Source organism: Desmodus rotundus, chromosome 5 (assembly GCF_022682495.2).
Source record: "Desmodus rotundus isolate HL8 chromosome 5, HLdesRot8A.1, whole genome shotgun sequence".
Taxonomy (NCBI): domain Eukaryota; kingdom Metazoa; phylum Chordata; class Mammalia; order Chiroptera; family Phyllostomidae; genus Desmodus; species Desmodus rotundus.
In genome coordinates this window covers 151,799,255-151,818,662 of record NC_071391.1, presented here as the reverse complement: position 1 = coordinate 151,818,662, position 19,408 = coordinate 151,799,255, and the positions used below count along the sequence as shown (strand labels likewise).

Genomic DNA, 19,408 nt, shown 5'->3' with positions numbered 1-19,408 from the left:
TGTCTCCTTGTTTTGGCAGCCTTCCTGTGTTTGTTTCTGTGTACTAGGTAGAGCTGCTTTGCCTCCGTGTCTTGGTAGTGTGGCCTCATGTAGTAGGTGTCCTGTGTGGCCCAGTGGCACAATCACCCTTATCACACAGGCTGGATACTCAACATTCTCCGTTTGTTTCGGCTGAGTATACACTCCTTTTGTAGTTGAGCCTTGGTTGCTGTTGGCAGATCAATGGGAGGGATCCAGGCCAGTCAGCTGCAAGGATTGGCTGTGACCACTTACCACCAACCCCCACCCCCTGTGGAGGATCAGCTGTGCAGGGGCAGGTTGGTGGTGCTCTGATGTGGTCTGTAGCTGTCCTGAGGCCACCTTGCATAAGCTACAAAGCAATATGCAGATGGCTTCTAGTTGCTCTAGGTTTAGAGGTTCCCAGGCGAAGTCAAGCTGTGAACCTAGGATGGCTCCTGCTAGTGCCAGGCCTGGGGCCACTTATCAAGAGGTATGGGGTTTAGGGGGATGGGGGCTTACTGAGACTGGCTGTTGCTTGTTTGAGAGAATTTAAGAAATTGTGAAGCATGAGCCAAGACCAGATCATTCATATGGAAAAGCCACTGCTAGTAGCTTGGGAGGGCCCATAATTTGGGTGGGGCAGAGCCTTCAGATCTCCAGGGCAGGTCAATCAGTGTTAGCCAAGTTGATGAGTCTCACATATGGTACCTGCCTGTGGACTCTGTGACTTTGTAGGGGGAAGGTTCAGAAAAGGAACAATGGCCTCTACCTGCCTTTCTGTCTTAGAGAAAGCTCTCTCCCAGCTCCTGCCTTGATACCAGACATTTCAGTTCCTCCCTATAAGCCACTGGTGCCTTTCAAGCTGCTACCCCGGTCCTGGAGTTCAGAGGGAGTGAGTCTGAGTAGGAGAGTCTGTCTGTAGTTTCTTTAAGAGAAACTGATTGTGACTCCAGAAGTTTCTTCCACTGACTCAATCCTTGCTGGATTTTACAGCCAGAATTATGGGGACTTATCTTCCGGGCACTGGAACGCTGAGCCTGGGGACCTGGTGTGGGGCTGGGACTCCTTGTTCCTAAGATATTCATCCCAAATTTTTATCCACCACTCATGAGTGTGGAACCAGCCTGTTCTGTGTCTCTGCGTCTCTGCCCTTCCTACCAGTCTGGATGGATATGGTTTCTTTAATTCCATAGTTGTAGGACTTCCATTCAACTCAGTTTCTCACAGTACTGAGTGATGGTTGCTGTATAATTTAGTTGTAATTTTGATGTGGTTGTGTGAGGAGGTGAGCCCTGTTTACTTATGCCTCCATCTTGACTGGAAGTCCTACTGATTTATTATCTTAAAAGTCTAAGTTAGCCTTAGACTAACTTAGGCTAACCATTTGTTTAACTTTCAACTCTTGCCTATCCTGGATTTAATGAATTTGGGTTTAGGAGTAGTACCTAAGTAAGAGTTGAAAGCATTTTAGAAGTCAGGGAAATTAAAAGCATTTTAGAATTAGGAAAAGATGAAATAAGTATTTCAGTTGGGATTAGCTATAGATTATGTTATAAATGTATAATTTCTAGTTCATAGTGAAGAAAATAGGCAACCTCAATAATATTTTACTGAATCAAAAATCTGTAGTAGTAATTTTCAGTCTTTCAAGACTAAAACCAAACAATTGAAATATCCCTTAACCTAATGGCCTTTAATTTCCTGAAGAGAGCCCAGGAACTATTTCTTACTTTTTGTTAGTAGCTTTTTTGACCTTTTAATTTGTAACCACTAAAACTGTGCTGTAAACTTTTGTGCTCTGTTACAACATACCTTGTGAGAATTTTTGTTTTCTAAGAAAATAATGCAATATAAGATGTTTATAATATTTACTATAAAAATTTAATGAAGGTTTTGAAAATTGAGAAACTTTTAGTCAGATTAAAAAATTAAGATTAGTTTAATGATATTGCTTCTTTAACTTTTAGCATCATTTCATGACTGTAAATTTGTAACTAGCCATTTTAAAAATCCAAGTATAAATTTTAGATGCCATTTTTAGAAATCAAATGCTTATTTTTATCACTGTTTTTAAAAAGTACATGCTTTTTTAAGAATGACCTTGATTCATTAGGCAAGGGAATTACATTTAATATGGATTATTTTTTGGAATCACAACAGGTAGAGAGTCAACCATTTTGTACTTAAAGGTTTGAAGAATTATATATCATATTTGTAAAATATGATGTGGTTAATCTGAAATCCCTGTAAATATATATATGATATGGATATATTAAAGATAATCACATATACAAATTACAGAAATTCTCATATGAATAAGTGGGAAATAAGGTATTCTGGTTAATTGAATATTCATACTCATAAAATTTGCTGTATAAACTATATACAGATCACCAGTTGTTTTAAAATAATTGATTTTTGATAAAATACCCCTAACACTAAAGGTAGAACATAATTTATCTTTCTTTGATGATTCAGAAACTTCTGAGGGAGTGTTTATTACTTCAGAATTATGTTTTTTTTTTTAAATTAACTTTTATGGAATAACATTGGTTAATAACATTATATAAATTTCAGGTGTACAACTTTACAGAATTGTTGTGATTAGTCTTGATTATCATTAAATTGTAGCTGTGTTACAGATTTGATTAATGCAGAGTTCCAACGTACTGTTAGTTACCACTGAGAATTACCACAGAGAATTATCACTGAATTAAGAAAGCCCAAGTGGGCTTCGTGACTGTGGAATTCACAGGAGAGTCAGACAGAGACTTGCAGGAACTGATAGGCAGGGTGTGTATGTGCAGCTGTGTACAGAGATGGATGTTTACCTGTCTGCATGTGTGTACGTATTACTGTTAAATTCGTAATGTAATTGTTAAACATATACACACATATACCACCATGTGACATGTGCAGCCATTGCTAGTACTAAGGAAGCTGTAAATTTGAGGAATTTGATCAAAATTTACCAAAAGGAAATTGGCTCCAAGGCAGAATGATTTTGGCTGGAGAAGATAGTGATCCTGGCACAGTGTGCTCTGTATTTCCTTGTGAGAGCTCCGAGATGAAGAGAACTAGCTCCGTGGAGGCAGATGCTTGGTGGTTTTCTGGAAGTGCAATTATAAGGTTTATGAAAAACAGGAAGATCAACATCTCATGCATTTTTTTTTTTATAACTGGGAACTGATTTAATGTGCTATTTTGTACTCCTTAGTCCTTTTCTATTGAGCGATGATAATTTGATTTTTGTTTGTATTGACTTTTTCTTTTACATTCCTATTTTTAACTTTGTTAGCCTTTGGAAAGAAATTATATCTTAAAATGCTTTAAGATAATATTTTTTAGACTGCTCAAAATTTTTTAGCATATTATTTTAATTTATTTTTTGTTGAGTTTATTGGGATGACATTGGTTAATAAAACCACACAGGTTTCAAGGGTTCAACTCAGTAACACATGATCTGCACACTGCATCGTGCACTCACGACCCAAAGTCAAGTCCCTCTGTTAGTGACTGATGACGATAATTAGTCATATTGCAATATTGTATTTTCAGAATTGCTGTCTACTTCTGCTCATAACCACAGATTAGCTTGGCTTCTAGTAGCCAGTATTTCTATTGACCCTGAAAAAAATTTGGATCCTTTAACATATTATATTTATCTTAGTTTATAATGAATTGAACAATAGTGATTATTCACTTGACAAATAATGAGTGCCCACTTTGAATAGCCCATGATGTCTGGCATAGCCCTTCCACAAAGATGAATAAGACACTGTCCCTGTTCTCAGAGGGACAATAATATGAAGTAAGTATATCATCCAGACAGTGTCATTCTTTATGGACATTAGTGGGTACACTGAATAGGAGAACTTTCTTTTTATCTTTAATTTCCAGCCCTGAGGAACTTTAGCCATTCGTTCTGCTGCATTTTGCTTACATGACACCAGGAAACACCTTATGTATTCACTGTAAGTGAAAGAAACATGGAAGGAACTAAAGCATATATGTAGGAAATGCTCTGAAATACTAATTCTGGTGTTGCAAAGTCAGATGCCTAAAAGAGCCAGCCAAGTAATACACATGAATGGAAAAGATGGGTATAAAACAGTTGTGATTGGTAAGGATTGTGACCTACTGAACTGTGTATGCTTTGTCTCAGGATTTTCAAATAAAATCATTTTGTGCGTCAAAGAAAGCATGACTACAGGCCAAGGCTGCCAGTTTGGGACCCCTTCATAATTCCTTAATCTTAATGGAACCTTTGCAAAAACAATCGAGAGGAAAAAAATGGTGATTTAAAATTAAACTCAAATAAGTAATCCAATTAAGAATGATCACACAATTTAGTAAGTGATTTGGTGCTTTTTTTTTCCTTGGGCATAGGTGACATTTAAATTAAGAATGATGGGATCCCAGGACGACCCTGAGAGATATTCTAGGTTTAGGCAGATGAGGAGATCAAGTTTAAGAATCCACTACTATAGGAGAAGTAGGAACTAGTAAGAATGATATTGGCTCTCCATTGTTGATTTTTTTTTTCTTCTGGGTGTGTATAGTTCTGGGTTATAAGTAGATCTGAGGTCTGGAGACACATTCTGTTACTTCCTAGGAAATGTGGGAGGGGCAACTTGATGCTCCAAGTGGAAAAGGTAACTTGGAGCCTTTTCCACTTAAAAGGCTCCAAGTGGATGGAGCCTTTAGCCATCATTAGACAGTGGATCCTATGTGAAGACCTAATGAGTTTATGTGAAATAATTTGGGCCTTTGATTACAATGAGAAAATTCATCGGGAAGATGATCAAATTTTCTGGGTTTCCACCTTGCCATCAGAATGCCTGAACATGACACCCGAAATCACAAAACAGATGTTCTGGGGCCCAGGAGCAGGTACCACTCCAGGCCTGCCGAATCAGTGCCTTAGAGGGAGGCCCCGAGAAGTCCGTATTGTTAAAATGCCCTCATGGTTGGTGACCACTCTGATGGGAGCTATAGCTGGAGGCTGAAAAGGTTTCACATACTTACTGCAAGACAGTAGGCTTCTTTGGTCATGGAAGATGGTGTATTCACAGCCTTCTATTAAGGAATTTTTTTAAAAAATGGTGTTTATCGATAGAACCCCATTCTGTCTGAGGATAGTGAGTTGAAGGAAATAGAAATTTGAAGCTTAGGATTCAAGGGCTTTGTTAAGGTTCTTGAGGCATTTCATTGGAGGGGTCTATATTCATGATCGTTTACCCTGAAACCCAGGAAAGGCTGTTTGGATGGCACAGTTTGAAACAGATACTTCAGTTAACTGTGAGGAGCATACCAGTTAAAGGGTCTGGTGGGGAATGGCCTTGGGGGCTGCAAAGGGATGGTGAGTTTAAGGAAATGAGAATTGATGAAACTGTGTAATCACTAGGTATTGCTAAGCTGACAAATGGTTGGAAGGTGGTGGCTCTGGATGCTTTGTGGTGGCCCACTTTTCAGTCTGTCTGGAGAGAGAATGTGTGCAAAAGATGTAAAAAGTTTACTAGTCAAAGTATTCATTTCAAGTTTGACATGGAGCCAGCATTCGTAAGATACCACAGTACAATTTGTAGTGCTGATTATGTTGCAATCAGGTGGAGGAAAGCTAAAAATATCTCCTGTTTATAGGACCACAAAGCCAGTGAAGACCACCTTTCTAGCCCCAAGACACATGTCAGTAATGCAAGTACCCTTGCTGGTCTGCAACGGTTGTTTACTTTTCACCTTTGCATTCTTCAACAGGACTCCTCGCTTTTTCACAGGACCCTTGGCTTTTACAGAAGTCTGGCTTTATTGCCCACTGAATCAAATACCTTACTGTTGTTTAAAAAGCTCTGGGATGGGGAACATCTTAGATACCTATTTTAGATCCTTTTTAACTTAAGTCCATTGAATGAGTTTTAATATACAAAGGTGTAGTCTTCCATCTTTCCTTCCTTTTTATTTATTTTTTCCTTAAGAAGAATGATTGTAATCTTTGTTGGATTAGTGGGAATGGGTTAACCCTCTATGTAGATTTTTCTGCAGATAAGGTAGGAGCTACATTAACTTTTTTATCTGGCAGGAAACATAAGGTTCCAAATCTTGTCTACACTGTGGATTAAAGGGTTCTTTAATAGTTCTATGGCCTGGTAAGAGTTCATGCACCTCTCCCTCTATTCTTTCTCTTAGAGGAGGTGAAAAGGTAGTGTTTTGGTGTTATCAGCCCTCTTTTATTACTTCTCTTTCCCCCAGCTCTTCTTTCTCTTCTTCTCCTTCTCCCCTTCTCTTTTCCTTTCCCTTTTCTCTTTCTCTTTCTTCTCCCTCTTGTCCTCCCTGCTTTTTATTTTAAGTGAAGAAAACCTGACTGAAGTTGGCTTAGACTAAAAGGGGAATTCATTGGCCTACAGAACTTAAAAGGGCTTCAGATAATAAGGCTTGATCTAGTGGCTGAAATAACATCATTTAAAGATCTAGTTTCTGTCTCTTTCTTCTCTTCGTGGCCTCCCACTGTGTTGACTTTATTCTTAGTCTCCATATTCACCCAGGATCTTAAGCCTCATCCCTTGTGAATACAGAATTGTTATTCCAGTTGAGACTTTTATGTTCTCCTATCCTGAGAAGAAAGAACACTTTTATTTCTCAGAAGTCCCAGCTGATGTTTCATTTATCTCCTTGGGTTTGGTTAGGTGTGTGTTGGATCAGTTGCCCATGATAGATGCATGGAAAATAATGATGGAGATAGGCAGTCAGAGCCCAAAGAACTTGAACTGGAGGTTCTTACTCCAAACCCATGCCCGAGAGGAGGATGAGTGGCTTTCCCGAGGAAATTTGGGTTTGTGTTACCAGAAGGAGGGAAATGGAGATCAAACAATAGATGTCTACTATGGACCTGGGGCTGGGAGGCACAGATTTTAGGGGGAATGACAAAGACACTGAAAGCTCTTACCCACCCTGGGTGTTGAATTTTGTGGATATCTTTTCCTTTAGTTGATGGCCTACTTTGTGTGGCTTTTCCTTTCTTGCTCTTATAGCTGCATGTGGCTGGTATAACAGGAAGAGCTTGGGGTAGCCTCCTATTCAGTTGGAGTTTCCCCTAATTATTCACACACAAATTGTGTCTCTAGAACATTGTTGTCTTTAAGACCACTGGCCCTGATGGCTCGAGACTGGGATATTGTCTAAAAGAAGAAGGTCTGGCAAGGGCTGCAGGGCTGGAATTAAGTCCAGGGAGCTCAGCTGAGGTGAGGGAAGGCAGTTGTACAGTCTGAACAACTGTAGACTGTGGCGCAGGGGCCACGTCTAGCTGGGGAAGTCATCTAGGCAGGGGTCAGAAAGCAGGTGTCAGAGCCTGCAGGTGTTTCCCTAGTTAAAACTAACAACTTGGTTGGAGCTGTTTGTTCTCTGTCTCACTCCATGCTGTTTATTCCTACGGGTCTCTTTGTGATTGTCATTAGTGGAAAGAAATGAGAATCTACCCTGAGATCTGGTCCTGACTGAGGCGGGAAAAGAGTTGTTGTCTTGATACAGGAGAATGGATAGGGCTCTTCGACGTGTGACTCACCCATGGCTGGAAAATACTCGCTGGCAGCAAAGGGTCACTGAACTTGAACTCTCTGTCATCATGATATAAAGAATTTGCTCCAAACTTAAAAATCTATGGGCAGAAATTGGGATACTTAACCTTCTAAGTTTAAAAGACTCCTGAAGATACCACAGGGGAGAGGGGAGGGAATTTCAAGGGAAAGGAAGAAGGATTTGCAGGAACAATTATAAAAGACACATGGACAATAACAGGGGGTGTGGAAACAGGGGAGGGAGGTGGGGAGGGCTGGGGTGTTGGGCTGGGGTGGGGGAAAAGGCAGAAAACTGTACTTGAACAATAATAAAAAAAATTTTTTTAAAGACTCCTGAAGACATTTTCTAATGAAACGTGAAACCCGAACAAAGTGTTTGCTCTAAGTAAATGATTGCAGTTAATTTCTTGTAAAGAAACGCAGAAGCACACATTAACTTAAAATAAGCTCACACTGTTGTTTCTTGTAGTACAGCCAGGAAAACCAGTAACAAGCTGTCTCCTTCATAATCACATCCCTGGATGATATTCGAGCAACCTGGACAATTTAAATACATCCCCAGGAAAAACAATTTGAATTAAGTTAGAAACCATATTTGCTAATTTCTTTTCTGCCATTGCAGTGTTGCCTTTTATTCTCAGAGTCTGAGTAGCGTTGATTGAGAAGGTACGCGGCATTAGTGATTCCGGTCAATAGCAATAATCATTTTGGAGCCCCAGCTAATCCGGAACCACAGAAGGATTTTAACGGGGGGGGGGGGGTGGTAATTATGGTGGTCTTGGTGAATTCAGTGGATGCTCAGCTTTAAAGGAATTTGTTTAAAAAATTTTTTTAGAACACTTCATTGCATAGAAAAAATGACATTTTTAATGTACAGGTCTTATTAATCAAATTTTAGTCTACACTGGCATTTTATCCAAAATTGAACTTAATAAGAAGAATATTATTTATTTTTTTCTGAGAAATAAGAGTTACAAAACTTGAGCATTTTAACCTCAGATAGATTTGATTTTTATGTAAAAGATAAAAGATAAGCACCTTAAAGTTGTATGGATAAAGACAAGGTTATATAGAAGAAATAGAGTGGATTTAGTTATTATTCAATTCAGCATTTTCCAAAGAGTTGAATAATATTATTGAATAATAACTAAATCCACTCTAGTTTTTCTATATTCATGTTTATATTCAGTGATTTTAGTGTTCCCAGTCTTAGTTCTTTTATGAATGTGGAAAAGATAACATTTCTATTCTCCAAGTGGTTATAGTGTTAAGACAAGAAAGACTAGTAAAGGTTCTGTGGAGGATATTTCCTTTCCTCTCAGACTTGTTCCACTTGAGGAGGTTTCCAAGATGGAGAGGTATCTGCTCTCTTTCTTCCCCTTAATAAATGAGGAACGCCTTGGCCGGTGTGGCTCAGCTGGGTGGAGTGTTGTCCTGTAAAGCGAATGGTTGTGGGTTCAATTCCCGGTCAGCATGTGCCTGGGTTGCAGGTTTGGTTGCCACTTGGGGCGTCTGTGGGAGACAACTGATCAATATTTCTCTCTTGCATTGATGTTTTTCTCCATCTCTGTCTCCCTCCCTTCCCATCTCTCCAAAAAATCAATAAGCATGTCCTTGGGTGAGAATAAAAAATAAAATAAAATAAACAAGGAAGTCTGGGCCAATTGGTGTGCTTTGAAGTACTTTCCATCCCCTGTACCTTCCCATCCTTGTTTCCTCCCACCTATTGACCCCTAATTCCAAAGAAAGAAGCAGAAGTGAGACATGGGATCCTTCAGACTATTCAAGGGGGCAGTTCAGCATGACATGGGGCTTCATGCTGGTCACTTGAAGAGGAATGGGAAGGTAATCTTACAGCAATTTCTGATGGGCAAGAAGAGATAGCCATTTTTTTTGAATTTTTAAAATGGAGCCAAAGGTATAATTTTGAGATGCTTTTGTGTAGTATTTTAGATTAAGAGCATGCCTCCTGTGGAAGAAACTAAATAAGTAAAGTGTACCAATTCTGATGATTCTGACATCCTAGCACAAAATTGGGATAATAGAGAAATTCTGGTGTGATGAACCAGTAGATCATCTCTTGATGGGTATTTGAAGATTTCCCAGAACTCCCTTTTAATTGGAAGTTTCCTTTACCTAGCAACTGGGTGAAGCATTTCAAAAAGTTAAGATCAAAAGATTCCCTATTTTGCTCTTTCTCTATTATGAGTCTGTCAGTTCTATCATAAAATCGCATGGAAAAGTGATTTTTAGCTACTAAGGTATTTGTATATTTGCCCAAGACATTATCTTTGTTCTTCTCAAGGATGTGTAATTGTCATGTTCTGTGTCAGCATAGACGCAGGGTCATATTACCATTAGTAGCCAGTATTCTGCAAGGCAATAAAAGAAACTCTTTTAGAAAGATCCTAGGTCACAATTTTTTTTTTTAATCCAGAGAATTTGGTTGTTGGTTATGAGGCAGGTCAGAACCTTGGAGAGCTCTATAGAAACCTGGGCAGAACCACAGCCAGAAGCTTCTATGGCTGGACCCAAACACACTAGATATTTTGAGGAGATGCCAATTCCACTTTGCTTATTGACAAGATATGCATGATTTAAGGAGACAAATCCCTTTACTCCCAGCATGAACTGTGTATTTATAGACTATCTTAGTGACTTGGGGTGAATGTCTTAAAAACTAGAGAAAATTTTAGCACATGTCTTAAAGATCCTCCAGGCCATTTTATGATTCTGGGTTTTCCTTAGCAGAACTTGTGATACCGAAGTGAAGATGGTCACAAATAGGAAGGGCAGAAGGAATATAAGATTTCACTGAAGTATTCACTCTATGTGTTAGATGAGATCCATTTATCAAAAAAAATTTTTTTTCAAATGACATCTTAGGTAAAACTTCAACGAAATGAAATGAAACCAAGCCAAAAAATGAATGGCAGAGGTGTTGCAGTTAAAGCTGGGTTTCAGAGGCCTGGAGTGCCTTCTACTCAGATTACTCCTGGCTCCCGCAGCAGCCACCAACCACAGGTCGCAAGTGGCCACCTTTCATCAGAGTACATTCAGTGTACTTGTCAGACACAGTTCCTAAGTGGGAGTACCTTTACTAGCTCATATTAATCTGAGAAATGCCTGTATGTTGGTTGTCTCCCGAGCTATTCATTTGGCTGTCAGAATTAGCTTTTGTACTTCCCAGAATCCACTGAGTTTCCAAAGACTGTAATTAACAACAGCTTCAAACATCGTGGCAACGGTCGCACATCTCAGGCTCAGTAGGCTCTGCTGTTAAGGATAAAGAGAATTATTAGGATATTTGAAAACAAAGCCACTGAGGGTTGCGCAATGACCCTATTTAAATTTTTGCCTTACCAAGATTTATTTCTGTGAGGATCCTACAAATTGTAGTGCAGCAGAATTCTACCATGATTTCTTTCCCTTTCCATGTACCCCACTTTTAAGAATAGCTGAATCTTCTCAAAAATAAAATCCCAAAACATTAACTAAAAATTAGCTGTAACTCTAAGGGATATACTTTTTATACCCTTTTATGCCATTGGGAGGGCTGTATTGTCTTCTTTGCTAGCCACATGCATCTATGTGAAGGATAGTTATATGGAGGTGGGAGCAGGTTTGCTCTGTGTAGCCCCAAAGTTAGTTTCTCCAACTTCCCTCTCAGCCACCCCCAAATTCATATTATGTTACCTCGATTTTAAGAAGTTAAGAAGTTGCTGTATTTTAAGGAAGTATAAAAATGTTAAGATAATTTTTATTTAAATTATTTTAGATGGTATATTAGAGGTGTTATACATATCCATCTCTGTCTTAATGTAGAGTGTAGACATTTCTGTTAATACTTGGTCCTCTTACAAATAGGTGAAATAGCACATTTATTTTTGTTGTCTTGTATTCTGCAGATGAAGTGGCATTAAAAAAAATTCCTGCTGTCTAGTTACGGCCCTGTTAGAAATGCACGATCTCATCGGTCGTTTCCTAAGACTTCCAATCAGAGGAGTGAAACACGAAAGAGTTTTGGTTGAGAAAAACATAATAAATTCCTACAACTGTGACTGTGACATTGCAGTAATTGCGTTAGCTTTCTGGAAATGTTCCGTGAGGCTTAGAATTTAAGAACAGCGAGTTCAAGGCTACTTGAAGCATATTTAGTTAGGGTTACGTGATGCAAGACTTGTTCTCCAAGGCTCTGGAATTGGCTAACTTTTTGTTGATCAGAGGCACAATTGAAGTCTGACTTCATAAAATATGTAAATGGCAAGTGGAATTTCTTAAACTTTGAGGTTGAGAAACAGTTTGAAATGAAATATCTGAAGTATGCTATTCTATTTCTTAAAATCTGTATTTTCTTTATGAAAGTACATGCATGTGTTATACGTGTGCACACATGCACATGTATGTATAAACATGAACTCAGAAAATTTGGAAAATACAGAAGATATAGAAGGGAAAATCCTCTTCTAAATAACTCCAACCAACATCAGTTGTTAACATTTCTTCTAGTAATTTTTCTAAGCATAGATGGTTTTTGCTGTGGAGGTTTGGGAGGGTGTGGGGATAATCAGAGTTAAGATCATTATGTATACACAGAGTTTTAAAAATTTGCCTTCATTTAATATTTTCTATGCTATTACACAGTATTTGTAAACATATTAGCTACATATTATTCCTTTTAATGATTGTAACAGTTTTTCAGCTATTTCTTATCAGGCATTTAGGTTATTTGGCAGTTTCATGATGTTATAAATGACTCATTTTTGTTTTCTTAAATTCCTAGAAAAGGATTTCTAGGGGGTATTGAGAATGATTTTTGGAAAAAAGATTCTTGAAAAAATGAAAATAAATTGCTTGAACCAAAATATACTTTGATTTGTAAAAGTGTCCATTAAACTACATCCATACCAAGAGAAAGAACTCATGGACACAGCCAACAGTGTGCGGATTGTGGGAGGGGGGAGGTGGAAGAAGGTATAGAGGGGATAAATGGTAATGGAAAAAATATAATACAAAATAAAAATAAAAAACAAATAAAAAATAAACTACATCCACACCAGCATTAGCTGTTTGCCTAAAAGAACTTGGCTAGTTTAAAATAATAAACTTTGTTTCTTATAATTATTGCCCACTTTTCTTCTCTTGCGAGGAATGCTGGGCAAGGGCCAGGCCAAATCAGTGAGTCCCATGAAAACAGGAAGCAATCTGTGGGGCTGAGGCTCAGTCTTGGAATAAAAGTCAGGCTAATGAGTTCAGACCAAGACCTCATGCAAGGGGGCTGTTGACCGTGGGAGTCAGGGTATGGAGCTTCGTAGAGTAGGGGAGGAGGCTTAGAGTGAGCAAAGCCAGAGGTGCTCTGTAGGATTAAGTAGGGTCAAGTGTTGGTACCTTATGGGTTCCCAGTGTAGCTTCTTCTGTGGAATGAGAGTAGTGTTCTTGGGGGAGTCGGGGCATCCGATAGCATAGTTTGAGAGGGAGACTTAATTTTGTTCTCCTTACTCTCTTATGCTATTGGGAAACAAATTATTTTACCATGTGCATATATTACTTTTTCAAGGAAACAATAGCTTATGAAAAGAAGAAACCAGAAAAATTACATTTCTTTATCAATAAGATTACATACTTTTCATATATTGTTTTTAAAATTTTTATTGAGATTTAATCGATGTATCACATTGTATTAGTTTTGGGTGTACAACATTTTGATTTGATATATGTATATATTGGGGAATAATTAGTACCACAATAAGTTCCACTAACCTCTATCATCACACATAGTTCTAAATTTTCTTGTAATGAGAACTTCTAAGATTTATTCTTTTAGCAACTTTCAAATGTATAACACAGTATTGTGTGTCTTGCACAGTGCTAGATTTCGTAGCAAGTTTCTGATAACTTTTTAGTAATATTTCTATTTTAGTTATGTACTTTATCCTTTAATTAATTGAAAACTTTTATTATAAGCTTTCATTGTGTAGAAGAAATATTTTTCCTGTAGAAGATTTTCTTTGTCCACTATTAGGCAGTGATGGTCCCAGGACTTGTTTGCTAAATTGCTTATCTTCTTCTTCTCCTCCCCAAAGATGCAAACCTAGTGTGTTGTTTCCCACCTTTTTTCATTTGTTGGGTCCTTGTGCATCAGTTCGCTTCAGCATGACTGTGAAGCTATGTTTTGAATAAGTGAGACGTGAATGGGGGAAGCTAGGCGTCTGTAAACATTGTCCTTCGTTATGTTTTTGACGTAAGGAGGCCCAGTAGGAGCTGAGGGTTGGTTGGGCTTTTTCAAGTCTGTGGGGTCATTGATTTGGGAGTGTAAATGCATGGTGGAGTGTGTTTATGAGAGAGAAATGTGGGAAGGTTGAGGGTTACCTGAGCAACAGCATCCCTCAAGTCAGGCATCCTGCACAGGGGAGCCAAAGTGTGGAGTCAGAATTATCACTAGACGTGAGATAGGTTGTGCCCAGAGGCAGGTGGTTAGAAAGTGAAGTTTCAGTGCACCAACCGGGGTAGGGGTGACAGGCCTACCTGCCACACTGTCAGTTTCCCACACCTGAATGTCAGCGGTTCCTCAGCCTCTCCGGCCGGTTAACCAGTGTTTAAAACCAGCTGGCACAATACCTCCCCTGAACGGCTCCGTAGGTATGTAGTTTGAAGGAATAGGTTCCATAATAGCAGTTAATTCTTTTGCTTTGGTCTGTTTTATTGTATTTTATCACTTTCTCTTAATGCATTTTTCATTACTCGTTTTTGAAGTCTCTTTGTTAATATATATGAGCCCAATGCCTACTCTTCACAGTCCTCCTCATTTCAGATTTCTTCTTTCATGCACTACCCAAAAGAAGTACAGTAAGAGCTTTGTGAGTAGAAAAATACTTATTTCTCTCTCTTTCATACTTAGTTTATGCCCGTGCTCTCTTTTCCTAAAGAAGCTTTGGGCATTTTTCTCTCTCTGCTTCTCAAGAGAGTGGCAAGTTCCAATGTCCTGCATTGCTAGACCTGTTTTTAAAATATACTCAAGGCTGAGGAAGTGGCCAAGACCTTGTGTACCTTCTGTGTTCTCTTCTAGGCAAAGCGGTTCGGACCACAAATTACCTAATGAGTAAAAGTAGTCATGTAGCAACAGTAGAGGAAATTTTATCTTACTGAGCAGGTCTGCATCTTCCTTGATGGGGATGTTTCTCAGCTAGGTCATTTCCCAGGGAAGGGTGCGTTTAATGGCCAAAGAGGTCGGATGCATTTCCACATATTGGGAGATTGTATTTTAATGGAAAGGGACTGGCTGGTCTGTCTTTACTATGCATTTAACAATTAGATTGAATCAATTGAAATGAATTCAAATTGGTAAGAGATGTTTGCCAACTTACATGCTCTTGTAATTTTTTTGGTGTGTGTGTGTATAGATGTAACTTGCAAATAGCTAGAGAGAAATGATAGAATTAAAAAAGCTTTTTCTTAACTAAAAATGGAACTGCCTTTTGACCCGGCAGTTCCACTGCTGGGATTATGCCCTATGAGCCCTGAAACACCAATTCAAAAGAACCTGTGCACCCCAGTGTTCATAGCAGCACAATTTACAGTAGCCAAGTGCTGGAAGCAACCTAAGTGCCCATCAGCAAATGAGTGGATCAAAAAACGATGGTACATTTACACAATGGAATTCTACGCAGCAGAGAGAAAGAAGGAGCTCCTACCCTTTGTGACAGCATGGATGGAACTGGAGAGCATTATGCTAAGTGAAATGAGCCAGGTGGTGAGGGACAAATACCATGTGATCTCACCTTTAACTGGAACATAATCACCAAAAGAAAAGAGTAAATAAAATATAGCCAGAGACATTGAAATTAAGAAAAATCTAACAATAGCCAGAGGGGAGAAGGGAGGGGACTGGGGGAAGAAGGGTTTTCAGGAACTACTATAAAGGACACATGGACAAAACCAAGGGAGGTGGGATCAGGGGAGGGAGGTGGGTTTGGCTGGGGTGGTGGGGAGGAAATGCAGACAACTGTCATTGAGCAACAATAAAGTAATTTATGAAACAAAAGTAAATAAATAAAAATAGAAAAAAGCTTTTTCTTTTTCTTTCTTAATGAAGCAACTAAAGCTTTTTAATTTTTGTACTGGAGCAAGGACTTAAAAGGAATACTTAACCAAGAAATAGAGTATTGTATAGTTTTTCTGTTTATTACTGTTTGATTGATCTCTGAAGGAAATGCATAGCAAGCTACCTAATGATCATTTTAAGTTTTATACTATGTTGATATTATCCTATTGATACTTTAAGTAGCTCACAAGGAATTTTCAGGCTCTTGAGGTCGAGAGGTTTGCCAGTGAGGACAGGACTTTGTACTCTTTATCCCATTACTTCATAGCAGGAGGCTCTTTCAATCACTGTGTAATGCTGAAGCTCACACTTCTTTCTCTGTTCATCAAGTCTTTAGTTGAACAGCCCTTAGGACCTATCTTTCCTATAAATAAAGGAACATTTAATGATTTCCCCATTGCCATTTAGTCCCTTTACATCCATACACTCTGCAGAGCAAAGTAGTTATTTTCCTTTTGTGGATGCATTTCTTTAACTTTTGTTTGTCTTTTGATGGATGACTTTCTGGTGAGTTGGTCATGATATTAATGAATGTTATTTTTTGACATTATATAAATGAAACGTGTCAACAGTTGGAAGATCTGCATAACTCAGTGAATCAATATTTTCTAGATGACCACTGCATGTGGTACAAAATCACACAAGGGGAAAAGACCAATTTAAAGTCTAAGTGAAACAAGTCAGACAGAGAAAGACAAATATCATATGATTTCACTTACATGTGGAGTCTAAAAGACAAAGTAAACAAACAACCAAATCCATAGATGAAGAGAACAAACTGATGGCTGCCAGATGGGAGGCGGTCGGGGACTGGTGGAAGAGGGGAAGGTTAATTACAAAGCACAGATCCGCGGTTATTAAAGCAGTCACGGGATGTAAAGCACAGCACAGGGACCACAGTCAACAGTATTGTAATAAGCACGCATGGTGCCAGATGGGCGCCACTAGACTTGTCGAGTGATCACTTCGGAAGTTATATAACTGTCTGATCATTATGTTGTACAACTGAAACTACTATGTTGTATGTTACCTGTAATTGAAACATTGTTAGGCAAATGGAATTAATGTAAGAATATGAAATGTTTATTAATATACCTTCAAATTCAGCTACCACTTGTTGAGTTTTGGTGTAGTATCAAAGAATATCCAGAATTATTTGAAAAGGCTATTGAAAATACTCCTCTCTTTCAAAGTACATATTTGAATGAGGCTGGATTTTCTTTATATACTTTAGCCAAAACAACGTATTGCAACACTGAATTCTGTAAAAGCATATAGGAGAATCCAGCTTTTTAAAAGAAACAGACATAGGGATTTGCAAGAATCTAAAATGATGTCATGCTTGTCACTATTTTTTAGAAAATACAGTTATCTCATTAAAATATTTCTATATTAACATGTAGTAGGTTATTTTAAAATTAATAAAAATTGTAAAAAATTTCTGTTTTCATTTTACTATAGTAAATTTAATTATACAATTTATATATACAGAAGCTCTTCAGGATCCTCAAACTTTTTAAGAATGTAAAAGGTTCCTGAGACCAACATGTATAAGAGCATCTGGCATAATGCTTGAAGCCAAATCGCTTGTCAGAATCCAGCTTTATTGTTTAATAGCCCTGTGACCTTGGACAGGACACTGAACTACTTTTGCCTCAGTTTCCTCATCTATAAATTGATATAATAATATATGGAGGTGTGGTAGGTGTTCTCCTTTTTCTTCCATGCTTCAGTCAAGGATAACGTCAGTCCCTTTTCTTTAATCCCCTATCCCCCTCTTTGAAACTCATGCCTGCAGAATGTAGGACCCCCCAGGGAATGTAGGAACCTGTCGTGGTTCCAGGTGATTTAATGTTCATGTGAGTAACAACACTTCCAACATCCTGGCCTCCAGTCAGCCCCCAACTTCTTTCCCTCTGTGACCTCGTCGTCCTCTGTCCCCTCTATCCGAGCCAGGCACACTCTTTGCAAGGCCTGGTCAAAGCAGCTACCCATGACCTCCCTCATCACAGTTGCAAACTCCTGTCCTCTGACCGCACCTCCTGTCTGTCCAGTTCACTCTTCCTGTATCTCAACCCCAACTATTCTTCCAGCTCACCAGGACTACTGGTCCTACCACCTTTTCACTAACGCTCACTTCCCTTATGAGCGTGGCTTTTCCCTGGCTTAAAGTAATGGTTTATAATTATAATCGTTTTGTAAACTTTCTAAGATTTCTTAACCCCTCTTTCTATCTATTGTACTTGTCTGGCAAAATCCCAACTTTCGTTAAATTCAAATTCCTCCCACTCCACACTGCACCCAGACAGTGGAATTTATGCTAATTAGTCTCACTTAATAGTCATACCTCCAACCTCAGAGGAGCTTTTAGTGCTGCGAGGAATTCCTCCTTCATTTCCTCAGTCCATTTATTTTTCTAAATGACTGTTTCAGACTTCTCAGACTTCCAATATCCGTTTCTTCTTCCTTGCTGTCAGCTGATGCCCTTCCTTCCTACTTGGAGGAGAACGCACGAGCTCTCAGGAGGGAACCACCGCAAGCTCCTCTCACCACGTGGACTGCCCCGCCCGTGTTCACTCTCATTTAATTTTACTTTCCTCTTGTGCCTTTGGATGGACTCCCTGCTCATTTCTCAGGCCAAGCCTCTGTGAGATCCCACTTCTAACTGCCTATTTGTTATCTTCTCTCTGGGTATTGCCCCCCACCCCGCCCCCCACCCCCCTGCCTCACATCATCGTGTTTATCCCTCTCTACATTGACATTCCATTGGGCTTCAGATATCTGAGCAACACTTCCCCTTGACCCCACTTCCCCCTCTAGTTACCAGATTGAATCGTCAGTGTAGCTATCTGCTATTCCTTTCTGCCCATTCTCTTCTAAACCCTTGACAATCAGGCTTTATGTCAACAAATTGCACTTGTTGAGGACACAATTAACCTGCATGTCACCGGACCCAGCAGTCAATTCTCAGGCCTCGTCTTACTTGGCAGTGCCATTTGACACAGCCGATCCCTTCTTTTTCCTTTCAGTTCTTCCTTCACTAGGCTTCTGGGATGCATGCTCCATTTTTCTGAGTAGCATTCATCACCCTCTAATATATTTAATTATTTGTTTATTGTTTATTTTGGTCCCCTAAAATGTAAACACCTTGAGAGTAAGGTTTTGGCTCGTTCTCATCACTGCCAAGAACAGTGGCACATGCATCATAGGTGCTTGGTAACTGTCCAATGAATGAATGTGCACATAAAAACGAGTATATACTCACCAGCTCTTCCCTCATTCCCAGCTCCTTTCCTGGTCACAAACTCTCACAGCCATTTTCTTCCACTTTTTCTCTGAGCCTTGCATTTCCTAATTGTATTTTCTCTCTTCTCTACTCCATTCCTGTTTCTTCCAGGCTGAACCATCACCATTGTGCTGATATTTCTTTGGGGCTGTAGTGTTTACAGAACATTTATTTATATCTGGTATTACAGATGCAGATGGTCCGTGGATCCCAGTTGATGACATTAGCATATAATGCTGAATTTAGGAGCAGATGGAAAAAAATTTAAATTATAAGAATAAGAAACAAATGAAGTCTTCCAAAGCTAAAATTATGCTTTTCTAGGATATTTAGATTTCTTGTTTATTACTACCCTGCTTTATACTTTACTGTTTCTGGCTACTCATGATGGAATTTCTCTTGCTTTTCTGCAAGGATTTTTAGAATGGAGGAGAAATCAGCAAGCTTGAA

At 38.9% G+C, this 19,408-nt stretch overlaps 1 protein-coding gene across 1 annotated transcript in view; it reads left to right on the top strand.

Annotated features, from left to right (window-relative positions):
• The window catches only part of BABAM2 (BRISC and BRCA1 A complex member 2), a 335,445-nt gene that overhangs the window by 87,812 nt on the left and 228,225 nt on the right, over positions 1-19,408 (top strand). The window lies entirely within an intron of this gene.